The 12,859-nt window shown below is 47.1% G+C and overlaps 1 protein-coding gene across 2 annotated transcripts in view; it reads left to right on the forward strand.

Moving 5' to 3' along the window:
- The window catches only part of Cyria (CYFIP related Rac1 interactor A), a 99,149-nt gene that overhangs the window by 32,675 nt on the left and 53,615 nt on the right, over nt 1–12,859 (forward strand). The window contains exon 2 of one of the 2 annotated variants that reach the window (XM_078029640.1): nt 8,710–8,844. The exons of the other annotated variant lie outside the window; for it this stretch is intronic. The gene's annotated coding sequence lies outside the window, so the exon portion shown is untranslated. The remainder of the gene's footprint in view (nt 1–8,709; nt 8,845–12,859) is intronic. 2 annotated transcript variants of the gene reach the window in all.

Genomic DNA, 12,859 nt, shown 5'->3' on the forward strand with positions numbered 1-12,859 from the left:
CGCCCAGGAGAAGGACCCTCCCCTGCCTTGTGTTTGGGGAGGGAGATGTGCACTCGCTGAAGAGCTGGTGGCGTTTCCTGATGGCTCCATTTGAAAGGGGACACTCACCTTACTGGCCACTCAGGGTTGACAGAGATCTGACAGACGTTAAACCTAGAAAATGGAGGAGATATGAGCCTGAGAGTGGAGACCTTGCTCTTGTTCTTGTTCTGTTCCCCCTGGCCATTTGCAACTGCCCTGTCCATCCTGTGACTCAGAATGACGTTCATGAGGATGGCGCGCATCCTCCTCCTTGGAGTATAGCACAGAGGTCATGACCTGGGCAGGGGTGTCCATCAGATGTGGCTCCAAATGCATGTTTCACTGCTCACGGTGCGCACTGGGTAGTCGGTCTCAGCCTCTCTGAGGGGCTCTCTGCTTCCTCCTCTGCAAGATGTGAATGATAGGATCACCAGGAATGCATCTGCCTAGTGCTCAGCACACAGCCAGTGCTCACTGAGTAAGTCAGAGTCCTGCCCTATCACCATCATGACCGTCATCAGCTGGTGGACCTCTGACCAACCAGGATTCCCTGAGCTAGGACCACCTCCGTCAGTCACTCTCTGGTCCCTAGCATGCTCCCGCCCTGGGATGCCACCACAAATTTCCCAGCATGAGAATCTGAGAAGCTTGACAGGGAATCAGAGAATTGTTCCAGCCCCAGCTTTTCTTCCTGCTTGCTGGGCAGCACTGGACAAGTCCTGTCCTGTCTTTCACTCTCAGGTGCCTCCTGAATAACATCAGTGCAAATATTTCTTTTTTTTTAATGAAAGAATCATAATTTATTTATCCCATATTGGATAACACTGTAAAGTATCTAGAGTTGAAGTTTTATGAAGATTACTATCATGAGCAATATCATATGTTTTTTTCCTGAACATAAGGTATGCCTTGGTAGATTTTTTATAAACATAAGGTATGCCTTGGTAGATTTTTTATAAACATCTTGTATTAAGTAAAAAGTTACTAGACACATCAAGACACATGAGCATATCATTCCAAACCAAAACAAGGTATAGAAAGACATTTACAGATGATTTAGGCTTTATAGCTATGATGAAGTGATCTAAAAATCTATAATTACAAAATAGCTACAGGAAAGATAAAAAAATATCTAAAAATGTAGAACTTCACCATATAATTGGAATACATACACACACAATGAAATTCTAGTACTGAAAAACTATTCTAACAGTATTTAAGAACTCAACTAATGGATACAACTGTCTCCTAGATAAAATAAAAGATAATGTTATTGATCCAACAATAAAATATAGAACCTGACCCACAGAGACACCTCCCCCCAAATTAAAAGGCTATATTATGCTTAAAATAGTTTCAGAAAAGCATGTCTGCAATTAATACTTAAATTCAAAATTTGTTTTAATTTCTAAGATAATGCAAAAAGGAAAGAAGTGATATTAAATATGAGGAAAAAAAATGTCATATTGTAGGTAACATAATAGAATAAATGTATAAATAATAGAGAAAACTTGAATTAACAAACAAATAAACCAACAAGTTTATAAATGAATTTGACAAAGTTGCTGGATATCACATCAGAAATTAATAGTATTTCCAGGCATTAACAGCAAAGTGAAATGAAAAAACAATATCCTAGTAGTGTTGGGGGAAAAAAAAGAGGTCTGAATGTTATAGAATACCCATGGAACTTCTACCTTGAAAGCATTATGTCCTCGACATTCAGCTGTATCATAGCATGTGACAGGCTACCTTCCTTGTGTCATTACTCCTCCTTGTCCTCCTATCTATTATTACCATCATTATTATTCTATTTAAGCTTTATTTTTGTGGTAAGATCTCTTTTCCCTTTACCGTGTTAACTATTTTCTATCATCCAGTGAAGATTAAATTTAATTTAATTCAGTTTTACATATTCTGTCATTAGATTCTGGAAGGGCGATTCTGGGAAAAAAGACCCCCTGACAGCTGATATTTAACCAAATTGCTTCATTTGTGTACAGTGTGTCAAAATACATTCTACTGTCATGTATAATTAACTAGAAAAAGTTTAAAAATGTTAAAAACTTGTATTTCAGTATTAAAAATGTCCATATGTAGTTTCTGATCTATGTAGTATGTGAGAAATTATTTGTGATCTTTGTAAAAATTTCTTTATTTGTTTTAATTAGTTATACATGACATTAGAATGCATTTATGTACTTCAATATATCATACATAGATGGGATATAATTTCTCATTTTTCTGAGTGTACATGTTGCAAAATCATATTGGTCATGTAGTCACAAATATATACATACAGTAATAATGTCTGTTTCATTCTACTATCTTTTCTATTCCCCACATCCCCTCTCCTCCCCTCCCATCGCTTCCCTCTACCTAATCTAAGGGAACGCTATTCTTCCCTTGTCCCCCCACCCCCTGCCTTATTTTGAATTAGCATCCACATATTAGAGAAAACATTCGGCCTTTGGTTTTGTGGGATTGGCTTTTTTCACTTAGCATGATATTCTCCAACTCCAACCATTTACTGGGTAAATGCCATAATTCTTTAAAGCTGAGTAATATTCCATTGAATATATATATATATATATATATATATATATATATATATATATAGAGAGAGAGAGAGAGAGAGAGAGAGAGAGAGACATTTTCTTTATTCATCCATCTGTTGAGGGATACCTAGGTTGGTTCCATAGTTTAGCTATTGTGAATTGAGCTGCTATAAACATTGATGTGGCTGCATCAGGTATGAACCAAGGAGTGGGATAACTGGATCAAATGGTGGTTCCATTCCCAATTTTCTGAGGAATCTCCATACTGATTTCCATAGTGGATGCACCAATTTATAGTCTCATCAGCAATGGATGAGTGTACCTTTTTCACCACATCCTTGTATTCTTGATGATTGCCATTCTGACAGGAGTGAGATGCCTCTATCTCTCACCCTGCACAAAAATCAACACAAAGTGCATCAAAGACTTAGGCACTGGAACAGAGACCTTTTGCCTAATAGAAGAAAAAATAGACCCAGTCTTCACCACGTAGGCCTAGGATCTGACTTCCTTAACAAGACTCCTAAAACTCAAGAAGTAAAATCAAGAATCAATAAATGGGATGGATGCAAATTAAAAAGCTTCTTCTGAGCAGAGGAGACAATTCATAACATGTGGAGAGAGCCTATAGTTTGGGAGAAAATCTTTACCCCATGCACCTCCGATAAAGCATTCATCTCTAGGATATATAAAGAACTCAAAAAACCTAACACCAAAAAAAAAAAACCCCAAAATAACCCAATCAATAAATGGGCTAAGGAACTGAACAGACACTTCACAGAAGAAGAAATACAATTGATTAACAAATATATGAAAAATGATGTGCATCCTCCTCCTTGGGGTATATCACAGAGGTCATGGCCTGGGCATGTCCATCAGATGTGGCTCCATATGCATGCTTCCCTGCTCACGGTGGGCACTGGGTAGTCCGTCTCAGCCTCTCTGAGGGGCTCTCTGCTTCCTCATCTGTAAGATGTTAATAATAGGATCACCAGGAATGCATCTGCCTAGTACTCAGCACACAGCCAGTGCTCACTGAGTAAGCCCTATCACCAATAAATATATGAAAAAGTGTTCAACATCTCTAGCAGTTAGAGAAATGAAAATCAAACTGCTCTAAGATTTCAATGCAAATATTAATAGCAATAATAGTAATAGCTATAGTGAGTCAAAGGACAACCTCCATTCGAAGGTAAGTCCAGGACGGCCTCCTGCACCCTACACTTGTGCCTGCTTTGGAGAAGTGTCTGGTCTGTTTACTGAAACTTATCATTTGCAGAAGTTCCTTGGCTAATAAACAAACAAACAAACAAAAAGCCTTGCTGTTTGTATGACCGCAGGTAAGGCCTGAGCCCTGCTGGGTGCTGCCACTGAGCATTAGGGCTGTTCAGAGCTGCTAGGCTCTTCTAGTGCCTCACCTGAGTCCTGTGATAGCTGGTGACTACATACAAGTCAGGAACAGCCCCTAGGATGGACAGATGCCTGTCCTGTTCTTGTTAGTATTTTACTTTACCTGCATTGATGTGCAAGTTGAATTCAAGATTGATTTCCTGGTTTCAAAAGAACAGCAGATTTTTTTCTTCCTCTTGGCCTGAGATTCCTAAGAATGCAGATTCTTAGGGTAGAAGTAAAACAAGAGCTGGTTTCAACTGCTGCCTTTGTCCTCCCCAGGCCCAGTGGAGGCAAAGAGGCTCCAGCTGCCCACTCTCAGACAGGAGGCAGTGGAGCAGGGTGGGCTATGTGGAGCCATGCACTGGCCCCTGAGGATACTGGGGTTTGCATCCCTGCAGTAGCCTGCACTCTGTTGAGGGTCTGGGCAGCAGTGGCAACTGCCATTCCTTGTGCTGGTGGCCCAACCAGTGGCCTTAGGCTTCCCCAGATAGGAGGGCCATGGGGCTGATCATCAGAACAACTAGGAGTTCAGTTTATGGGCTACCAGGAAAAAAGGAGCCTATCAGTCATTTTCAAATGTCTTGCTAAAGCTAGCCCCAACCGGATCACACTAGGTGACAGTATGTCATTGTGTGTCTGGGACAGGCCCAGTTTGCTCCTCTTGTCCTAGCCATCCTATTCATTGGATGTCTTTGTACTCTCAGGAGTATCCAGGTTTGGATGGTAAGTTTTAAGGTCACCCTAATTATACGTGACGACGTTAGTGGAAGGGGCTAATGGCAGTGTGGACCATATATTTAAGTAAAGCCTTGTACCTGGGTGCTTTGGCAGCTCAGAAGCTGGCTGTGGGTTAGCACCATCACAGCCCTGGGTAAGCCACCTCACTGTTTCACAACAGTGTGGCCTCGAGGTGAGATCATGGCCCCAAATGTCATATGAACTGTGGTTCAGATCCTTTCTCATAGCTGGCCAGCTTTGACCTTCATGAAATTATTTAGCTTATCTCTGCTATAACTTAGGAGTTCTCTTAGGGATCTCACAGAGTTTGCATAGTCATTAATCATCTGTGTCAGGCGTCCAGCCTACTGCCTGACCCATAATAGACGCAGACAAATGGTAGCTGCATAATTGTTATTATCATTAATTATTCCCAAACGATTGTTGTTGGGGCTTTAGTCACCATCTGTGAAATGGTGAGGCATGACCCTATCCTGCCCTGCCTCTCAGCTTTGTGAGACTGAAACTGGTCCACTCCCCAGGAGCCCGGAGCCCAGGGGAGGGCATGCTCCGAGTCCAGGGACTGTGTGTGAGTGGAGTTGTTTCCCTGCCGATCCAGCTCTTGTGTCTTTCTGGAACATGGAAACTGGGTTCCCAAGGCACTGTCCCTTCTGCTCACCCTGAATCTCTCAGGTCTTCTCTATTCCTTCCTGGCGTGGCAAGTTCCTCCTTCATGAGTTGGGGAGTCGGTGATACTCAGCACAAGGCTGTAATTTGCTGGTGCTGGCTGACCTTATTGCACTGCCATTGGAGAGAAGCCAGGGATCAACTCCTGGCCCTGCCCACAGAGCACCTCTCAATGTACCATGCATGGAGACCTTCTCACCTCCTCCTCTCTTTCTGAACAAAGTGTCATCTGTTTTTAGTGCATTTGCTTTATTCTCTTTCTTTCCACTATTTTGCCTTTTCCTGTAACGGCTCTGGGAGTCTTACCCAGTAGCTGAGACTAGAACTGGAGCCAGCTGCCCCTCAAACCCCGAGTTCCTGCACAAGTGATTCCACCATTCTTTGTCCCAGGTCCCACATCTGGGAAGGGGCAAAAATGGTGCCATCCTAGCGTGGTTGTCCCAATTCATAGTAGGCGCATCAGGCGCCCGTCAGCTGGAAATGGCCTAGAAACATGCCCTTCCTGCTTCTCCACGCTGGTGTGTGCTTTTGGTGACGTGGGAGAGAGGCCACCCAGAGAGCTTCTGACTCAGAGACTACACTCTGCCCTGGGAAGCTGGGGGCACTGAATCAGCTCCCACGCTGGGCCTTGGATCCTTCATCTGCCCAGCCTGAATGGTGGGAGTGGGGTATTTTGGACCTACCTGCCCTGTCCTCCCACTTTCAGAACCGCTCAGATTTGAAGCTACACAACTGTCCCAAACTGTGCCTCCGCCTGTTGGTGGAATGCCTCAGCCTGCTCAGTGACTGGGGCCTGACGTAGTGAGAAGGTCTGTGCACCGGAGTTTGTCAGGAGGTGCTGTTCTAAGCTTGGTTCTGTGGTTCTGAAGAAGTCACCCCAGGCCTCTGGGTTTTTAGCTTCCCCATCTTTAGAATGGGGTAATTCCCCCTTGGCTTTGTGCTTCTCATAAGACGAGCAAGGGTGGTTACGTTGAAAAGCACTTTGCTGTCACTAGAGCCACAGCAGCCCGTCCTTCTGCTTGTCTCTGGGGGTACCCATCCCTGCCAGGCTTGGAGGAGAGGCACAAGGAGGCCACGCTGGCCTCCACAGCCAAATGGTGGAAGCACATGGTGCTGGAGGGGGCCAGGTGGTGCCCTATGGAGGCAAGACCCATGAGACGTTTTCTTCCCTCCTCTTCCCTGTTCTCCCTCGTGGACTTGGGGCCAGGGGTGGCGCCCACAGTGAACCCTGGGCAGTCACTTCAAACAGCTTGGACTCCTCTCAAAGACACACTTTCTTCTTATGGCTCTGTTTGTTTGGATAGTGAGGGAATGATTTACAGAGCCCAGGCAGATCCCTGGAAGCTATGGGACCCTGAGACTGCCTTTGTGATCTGTCTCTAAGAGGGAATGGGTTGGAGCTGGAGAGAGCTGAATTGGTGTCCCTGTTATCCAACTGCTCACCCAAAGGCCAGAGCCACGTCAGTGACAACAGACTATTTTTAAGTATCTCTGCCCTCTTCTCTGGCAGTTGGGGACTTCCGTAAGCCTCTACAGGTTAGAAGAGTGGACGAAATGGAAAGGAAAACATTTGGCCGCATCTTCAAATCATGACGTGGAGGAGGCTCAGCTGACCTACTGGGGCTGGGGGAAGAAGGTAGCAGGATTCTGGCCCCAGGTAGCTGGACCAGGCATGCCCAGAACGGGTTACAGTTTCAAGAGCATTTGAGAAAGAAAGCAGTGGGCCTGGGCTAGCTCTCCCTGAGCTCCCTGACACCTGGCCACTGCAGGAGCTTCTCTCTGGTCCCCAGAGCCTTTGCCGCACACCTGGCCACTCAGCCAAGAGGTGAGGGCCATGGCCTTACCCCAGCCCTCAGTGACTACACCTGTGTCAGGCCGAGCTCTGTGATGGGAAATGCACTCCAAGGGCTGCCTCCTGGGGGACCCTCCACTCCCGTCACAGCCAGGTTTCCCCAAACACAAGGCCCGGCCCCACGGTCCGCTCAGCAGTCACTTTCTCATCAGGCCAAGGACATTTCAAAGTTGCTGTGTTTTCTCTATCATTTCCTTCCCTCCTCCCCCCTTCACTTCCTGTTTTTTTCTTCCTCTTTCTCCACCCCCACCCCATCTCTCCTGGCATGTCCCTGCCGTCTGAGAACAGGAACAAAGCCCAGAGCATTGATAATCATGATTTCCTGTGGTGCCCCCAGGCTGTGGCTGCTCAAAGCTGGGGCCAGCCCAGCCTCTCTGGGGCACCAGAGCCCCCTGGGGGAACCCAGCAGGAAGCTATGGTCATCAGGGTTCCCAAATCTGAAACCTAATAAAATAAGACTCATCCTTTAAGTCCTTGGGACCACCACAGCCTCCCAAGAACGTTTTTCATGCATTTGGAAGAAACAGACAATCCTGGTGTTTGGGTCCCGTAAATACAGTCCAGTTCTGATGGACAGAAAGTGAATTCAGAAGTTAGAGGCAGGCTCCTTTCTGGTTCTTCCCTGTGTTCTCTTTGTGATTCCTCTGACCACAGCAGCTCTGGAAAGCTCGGTGTCCTAGTTCTTTGGGAGAACAGAATCAATGGTATCTCACAAGAATTTTCTGAGGACAAATCTATAAAATTCACATTGCTATGCCTGGAAGATCTGATTTACTTAATAAGTGAAAGCTCCCTATATTTTTTTCCCCCATGATTTGCTTTTCCGCAAGAAGAGTGGCCGTTCAAATGCACGGCAGCCAGAAATATCCCATAAGAAATGGCGCTCCTGGGAGGACAGTCCGTGTCTGTTACTGTGTTTTTGCTCAGACATGGAGAGAAAGTTCTACTGGCTGTCGTGGAGAAGTGGAGCCCTCCCACCGCTGTGTCCATGGGTCACGGTATTCCATAACAATATTTTTCTGATGACAAACAAGAAGAACCACCCCACCACATGCCTGAGGTGGGCTGTTTTGCTAATTTAGCTCCTTGTGGTAAAACTACAAAAACAGCACTCTGGATCAAGTGCCACCTCCCTTTCTGACCGTCTGTTTAAAAAATAAGGCTTCCCATTCAGGGTCAATGACCACTTGTTTGAGAAGTCAGCCTGCCCATGGGGCTGCTTCTTAGAAAATTCCAAAGGTCAGAGTGTCAGAGATGTGTTCCAATCTGGATTCTACCCCCAAATTGCTGATCCTTGAATGAGGCTATTTTCTTCTCTCAGGGCTTCCACTTCTCCCCAAGTAGAAAATGAAAGAATTGGTGAAGATTATCTCATAGATGTTACCCAGTCCTGGTCATTTCTGATCCTTTGACTCTCTCAGTGACCAGAGGAGGACAGGGGTTGCGTCTCATAGTAACGTCACTTGCATTCCCCTGTGGCAGGGTATCGCTCCACTAAGGACTTGGAGGAGCCACTCCTGATTTGGGAAGCCCCACGTGCCGAGGCCTGACCGCTGCTCAGCTGACTCGTCCCATCAGCCTGGCTTGGTGAATCGGAGTCACAGGAGAGATTTCCAGGTAATTAACCTCTGGCTTTCAGTTTAGCAGACAACACTGTGACCGCCAACGTGTTCACGGAGACTGGGTGTCACACGCATGCTTATAAGAACACCTGAAAGTACGAAGGGTGGTCATCTCACCAGATTTGTCATCTTTGATTAGAAGCTGTGCTTCCCAACACCACATACATCTAAAGAAAAACAAAGAGGATGTAAATAATAATTGGCATTATGCATTTCGAAGAGACTGTCATTTGGAGTCGTCAGAGGACTCTTGAGTTCTTCGGCTGTATTCTCAGTGGGATTTTGTGCTATTTTCAGTCTTTTGGGTGTTCAGGCATGAAACACAGGGGGGCTTGTAGGGTAAGAGCTGACTGGAGCCACAGTTGTGATGACTTTGTCATGTACTGTCTGTGCAAGATTGAACTTCAGCACCCTTGAGGTGCCTTTCTGCCCCTCTGGGCCAACCAAATTTAGACAAGCAGGAGAAGAAGTCCTTTAGCAGCCAACCCAAGACAGGGCTTAGGTCTCATGTGAGAGCCCTGACTTGCACCGCGCTTGCTATGACATTTTTAGACACAATTTCAGTTCATGAAGTTATTACCCAAGAGCCCCTGTGACGGACAGGCTGTGGCTCTCTGCCCCCCATCACCCTCCTCCTGAGACCAGCACACTGGCTGTCTCTGGTTACCCCTCTCCTCTCTCAGCTCCCCGCAACCAGTCAGAGACATTTTTCTTCTTATGTGCAAGGACATGGTCCCATCTGCTTGAACTTTTCATTGGATTTGCACCTGATGTGGGCTGACAGCTCTCCTAGTTGACTCAAGGTTTGTTGGGGGTTCAGCTCTCTGGGCTCTGGCATGTTAACCTGTCTGCCTCAGGCACACCCCAGGGCCCACAATGCCAATGTCAGGACGCATGTAGGAAATGCCCAGGCATATGCCACAGACCTCTCCTCGTTCATTGGCTGCTGGTTCTACCTGCTCCAGTCTTCTGTCCCGAAGCTCTTTTTCAGTGACGATCTTGAGTTTCCTTGAAAGTTAAAACCTGAAACATTTCATGAAGCTGAGCTAGGACAGAAGGTAGGTCAAGGTGACTTCTAAAGCATCTTCCACTCCTGACTTCCCAGACTCTTTAGCTTGAGACTCGCCCCTTATACCCGATTCCCCTTCTTGGGTGAACTGGGTGAGCTCCTGTTCCCTTCCGTTCTTCCTCTGGTGGTTCTTTCTCTACAGTGGTCTGTTAGCTCTGGCTTCATTCAAAAGAAGAAGAGCTTTTGCAACTAGATCTGACTTCACGCTCAGCTCTGCTATTTATTGGCTCAGTGGTCTTGCTGAGATTGTTCTGTGTCCCAACCTGGAAGCTGGTGGACAGTATATTCTGTGTTGTAGGCTGGTGGGGAGGGTTAAAGGAGATCCTGAAGTAGCGTGGTTTGTTGCTTCTAGTAAACCACAGAAAATGTTGTTCCTTTCCCCACCCATCTTTTATAGAGTGACTTAAGCACACCTCTGATCCCATACTGGATTCCATTAGAACCTTGTGCCTAGAATCTTGGAGTGGGACTTGTCCACAATACCATTAAGTCCCAGCCTGTTAAAGAAGAGAGAAGGTGTCACCAGGCTTTGATTTCGGAGCTTGCCCTCCTTAGAGCCTTCCTGCTCCAGGGTTTTAACCGGAGTGCCCTTATCAGGTCACCGGTCCTCTGTCATTGTCAACTTCAGGACGCACACTCTGCTCTCCCTGACTCTATACTTGGTCCACTGGGGTGTTGGTCGAGAGCTAACTCCCTTTCCACAGATTTGCTTTGAACCAGCATAGTTCCAAGGCCCAGCGGAGGAGGTCAGTTGACCTGGGGCAGGTGTCCTGGTCCGGGACTCAGTAGACAGGTCAGTTCAAGCACCTTCTCATTGGGGCCTTCCTCCTTGTTTGTTCGTTCTCCAGGGCATCGTCCATCTGGTCGTGGAGCACGGGTTTATGGCACCTGACAGGTTCTGCTTGGTGCTGGGGATTCAGAACAGAACAAAACAAAGTTTCTGTTCTCAGGGAGCTGTGTCCACATAGGGTCAGGGATCACCAGCAAGTAGTAGACATAGCTATATTACAGTAGGCAGTGGTCAGTGCTGTGGAAAAAAGTCAAGCAGCAAAAATAAATGACTAAGGCCAGGCCAGGGAGCTAGGGAGCTGGGTAACTGGGCATGGTTGTGTTGGCTAGGGTACCCATTTGAGCAGATCTGAGGAGAGTGAGGGACAAGGTGAGAAGGAATCCTGGGACCAAGGTTCTAAGGGAGAGTTCTTGGCCTTGGTGAAATGGAAAGAAGCCCATGGGAGCAGAGCAGAAGGAACAGGGGACGGTGGAAGGAGGAGAGGACAGGAAGGAGTGGGCAGATGGTACAGGGCCTTGAGGGCCTCTGTAAGGACTCAGGAGATTATGTTCTGGTTGGCTTTTCTTTCCAGAGATTCTGTCCTTCCTCTCTCCTCCCCAGCGCATCGTAAAGACTCAGTTCTTAAAGCATCCGATGACCATGGTTGCTCTGACCCAATGGTGCGTGAGTCGTTCATTCAGCAACCTTTATTGGTCCCTGGCCGCTAGACTCTGGAGACGAATGAGTCTTGGCCCAGTGCTTAGGATCTGGCCTGGTGCTTGTTCAAAGCTCCTTGGAGAAGTTCATCAATAAATGAGGTCGAAACAGTTGTCCTCATATGATCACCGTAGAACCAATTTGCTAGAGTAGAAAGCTTCCACTGGAACCTCCCGCAGGTCATTTCCACCCTTTCTTTTGGAATTCAGTTACATAAGAGAGCTAAGGCTTGCCTTAAGGGTAGAGGGAGGATCAATTCATTCAGCAAACATTCGGGGGTGCCTCCTACACGTCAGTGCTGGTGCCAAGTCCTGGAGATGAATGACTGGATTTCGCCCCTGCTCTTGAGTTGTTAATGATTTCACTGGGTGATGTGCCAGGGACCAAATGACACACACTTCTCAGTGGTAAGAATGGCTGGTCCCAGGGGGCCCTGAGGAGGAACTCCTGACGGGGAGCAGGGAAGCTCCCTGGGGACATGTTGTCTCCTGGAGGTTGTGCACTGGGAGGTGAGGGAGGTCTGAGACCAAGGGACTCCCAGAGAGGAAGCTGAAGGTGTCAGCAAGGGGCTCTGCTGGCCAAGCCAGGAGGTTTGAGCCTCTGCCGAGGATAGCACGGATCAAACAGTTTCTAAGCAGAAGTGGATACCCGGGAAGACTGGTGTTTGAGAACACGAAGGGCCTGATTTCATTGCCCTCCACTCCTTTAAATGCTCATTGTTCCCCTCTTCCCTGTGTTGAGATCCTAGTCCCCTCTGAAGGGGAATGGAGAAAGGTGGTTGTCAATAGTAGTGACAACCGTGGAGCGCCCCAGCCAGTGCTGGGCTGGCCAGGGTTTCACGTGCACAGATTGTGGGAAAATGCTGGAACCTGAGCTTTTCTTCCGGTAGGAGGAGATGGCTGGCAAAAGCCCTGCTCTTCCAGGAGAACTGAGGGAGGTTAGGTCCTTCACATTTTCTTCCTGTCAGAAAACACATGGGTGAATTCCACCTTTTCACCTTCTTTCCCTTCAATACTAAAAATAGGAGTTTTCTCTCTAAAAAGCACTTGTTCATTCAACAGACAATCCCTCAGTACCTTTCACATGCCAGATGCTGCTGAACCTGTGAGCGAGACCGATGGGACGCAGCCCAGTCCTCACAGAATTCATCGTCTTCAGAGACAGAGGAGCTGATGGTCAGGATCACACAGCGGATGAGCGAGGTGGTGTGGACTCAGAGAGTCCCTGGAGCATGCTCTCTGTCCTGGGATGTCAGGGACACCGAGCTGGGCATGGAAGGATGAGTAGGAGCTGGGAGCTGGAAGACAGACACTCCCGGTACAGAACTACACTCTATAAATAGGGGACAGCACTCAGTCCTCTGTGATGGTGGTGAGGAGGAAGTAGCCAGAGAGCTCAGCAGGCGCAGATACTGCCTCAACTCTGCTGTTTAAAAATCCATTAGTCGCCGCCTCC

Source organism: Ictidomys tridecemlineatus, chromosome 12, assembly GCF_052094955.1.
Source record: "Ictidomys tridecemlineatus isolate mIctTri1 chromosome 12, mIctTri1.hap1, whole genome shotgun sequence".
NCBI classification, from domain to species: Eukaryota; Metazoa; Chordata; class Mammalia; order Rodentia; family Sciuridae; genus Ictidomys; species Ictidomys tridecemlineatus.